The sequence below is a fragment of the Nanorana parkeri genome, unplaced genomic scaffold (genome assembly GCF_000935625.1).
Source record: "Nanorana parkeri isolate BGI_ZX_2015 unplaced genomic scaffold, ASM93562v1 scaffold1009, whole genome shotgun sequence".
Lineage (NCBI taxonomy): Eukaryota > Metazoa > Chordata > Amphibia > Anura > Dicroglossidae > Nanorana > Nanorana parkeri.
This window is the reverse complement of record NW_017307277.1, coordinates 284,122-286,890: the sequence shown is the minus strand read 5'-3', so window position 1 is coordinate 286,890 and position 2,769 is coordinate 284,122. Positions and strand designations below refer to the sequence as shown.

Below are 2,769 nucleotides of genomic sequence, written 5' to 3'. Positions count from 1 at the left end.
CGATACTCATGTAAGGGGCCTGGGCAGCCTGGGGGGCCCGCCCGGGACCCTTACATGAGTATCGGCCGACGGTGAAGAGCGAGGAGGCGTACGGGCCCCTGCAGCGGAGGCCTGGCCCTAGCAGCGCAGGGCCCCAGCATTGCCGCACCATCGGCTTCGAGACAAGCTGAGGCCCCATCAGCGACGCTGCTCGTGACGTCACTTGCGGCCAGTCCCAGGTAAGATGAGCTAGGATGGAGGGAGGGGTATGCAGCCCTGACCAGCCTACCTTAGAACCCCTTGACAGCGGGTCACTAAGCCCTGTGGCGGTGCGGTGTTGGGGGGGGGGGCGGCCTAAAGCCGTGTAAGGGGCCCCAAAATTTCTGATGGCTGCCCTGCCTATACCTCCGACCCCCAGCATGATTCGAGCCCATACCGTCTTCATCTCCAGAATGATTTGAGCCTATACCCACTGCCCATCACCGTAATTTGAGCTTGCACCACCTTGCGTGTAGTGTTTTTTTTCCTAGTAAACACATAACACATAATACAATGTACATACAGCCTCTGTGCAGAGGTGGTGACTTTAGCTCCCTTAATGTTGTGTAAACCGTTGGGTTGGGTCAGTGTTGTGTAAGCATGTGAAATATTATTTAGACGTCCGATGTTGCAGTGATCCTCAAGGACCAGAAGAAACGTTTTCCGAAGGTTCCTGCCATGGAGAGTAAGCAATGCCTCTCCCTGCATTGGGGAGCACTTCCTCCCTAGTCCTGGTGGGTTGTTCAAGCATCTGTGGGGGGTTTTTCTACACAATATCAAACCAGCCAAGACCAGGACTATCGAACCAGCAATGTTTGACGCAGTAGACATCTCCAGCTATACTCTTCCACCATGAGATGCCCATGGACCTCCTTCAGAGGCCAAGGTCTCTGGCTCACCCTAGGTGACCTCCTTCAGGTCTCTGGCTCACCCTAGGTGACCTCCTCCAGGTCTCTGGCTCACCCTAGGTGACCTCCTCCAGGTCTCTGGCTCACCCTAGGTGACCTCCTTCAGGTCTCTGGCTCACCCTAGGTGACCTCCTCCATGTCTCTGGCTCACCCTACCTCACCGCTCATAGGGCCTATCTGCAGTTATTTAGGTTGTGTCTCGTTACCCATAGCAACCTGTCATTTACCTTACTGAACGATGTGGAAACGGTGTTACTATTATCTCCAGAGCAGTTGTTTATTCCGGCACGTTTGTTCTTCAGGCAGGAGATAACCGCTCAGCTCCTGTGGACTGGAGACGTCTTCTTATCCCCGGCATTTCTCCGAACTCGCCATGTAATGTAGAAATATTGTAGGGAGCTGGCGTGCTGATAAAGGTTACAGAGATTTCCCCCAGGGATCCAGACAAGACACGCTTGTGCCATTTGCTGAGAGTTTATGTTATGACGTCCATTAGTTGTCTGTTCACAGCGGCAAAAACATCACGAGACATGGAGCGTGTGTGACGGAGAACGGCGGCTCCTCCGGACATGCTGCAAAATGGAGAACAGCTTAAAAGTGACAGCTTCTCCATATTACACGCCGATGCCGGAGGAGGAAGGACAGAGTGTAATACCAAAGAGAAGTGTCTGGAAGTATTGTGTCCTGGGTGCAATTTCCCACCGTCCCATTGGTCTGCTGTGTCTGCCTGCTGCCAGGAGGCCACACAAGTTTCCAATGTGTCTGATGTTGTTTTGTATCTTCAAATTTAGCAGAATAATGGAAAATATCGCCTTCCATGTAAGTCTGTGCCAAGTGAAGAGACAAAAATCTCATTGGGGTGGGAGGTCGGGGTTTTCTCTACGGTGGATGTACGGCATCTTCCAGTAAATAACAGAATAATCTGGTTCCTCAATGCCCAGATACAATTGTGGTAAGATGTGACATGAGGGAAAAGAACTGGGGTGCTTAGTGGGTTCGAAACCATATCGGAATAACATGGTTCCTCCTGGTGGGGGTATGGTCGCAGTAAGCCCTCGTTCACACCTGAACGTTTTGTAGCGCGTTCTACGCTCGACGAACGCTCTACAAAACGCTCAAAAATATAAATCCCATTGTATTCAATGGTCTCGTTCCCACCTCGGCGTATTTCCGCCCGTCCCTAACGCGCTACAAAACGGCCCACGCCTGGAAAGGTCCAGGTACTACTTTGGGCCGTTTTGTTGCGCGTTTCCATTGGGATACAGCCAAGTAGCCTTCGGAAACGCGCGACGGTGGCGCGACTTTTTTACCGCGAATCGCGGTAAAAAACCGCGAGACGGTCGCGCGACAGACGCGCATATGCAATACGCCTAGGTGTGAACGAGACCTAAGATTATTACCAGAGGAATGAAGGAGGGGTGCAATGTGTTCCAATATATATGGGAATAATATGGCTCCTCCAGGTGGGAGCACAGTTACCAAAAGATGGTTTTTTGGATAAAGGCTTGCCGGAGGGGTCACTGTGGATCCAACATATATCAGAATAATGTGGTTCCTCTAGGTGAGGGGTACAGATAGTTTCTGGAAAAAACCAATGGTGTGTGTGTTGGGGGCAGTGGGTTCCACTATAAATATTGGAAAAATATGGTTCTTGGTGCAGGAAAAGTTGTAGTAAGATTCCCGGAGGAATGAAGGCGGACACAGTGGGTTCCAATATACTGTGTGTGTGTGTGTGTGTGTGTGTGTGTGTATAGATATATATATGTGTATAGATATATATATGTGTATATATATATAATATAAAAATATATATATATATATATAGTGCAATATAAATGGGTAA

At 50.0% G+C, this 2,769-nt stretch overlaps 1 long non-coding RNA gene across 1 annotated transcript in view; it reads right to left on the bottom strand.

Moving 5' to 3' along the window:
• LOC108795813 overlaps positions 1-2,769 on the bottom strand; it is a 26,666-nt gene that overhangs the window by 23,158 nt on the left and 739 nt on the right. The gene's annotated exons all lie outside the window — the stretch shown is intronic.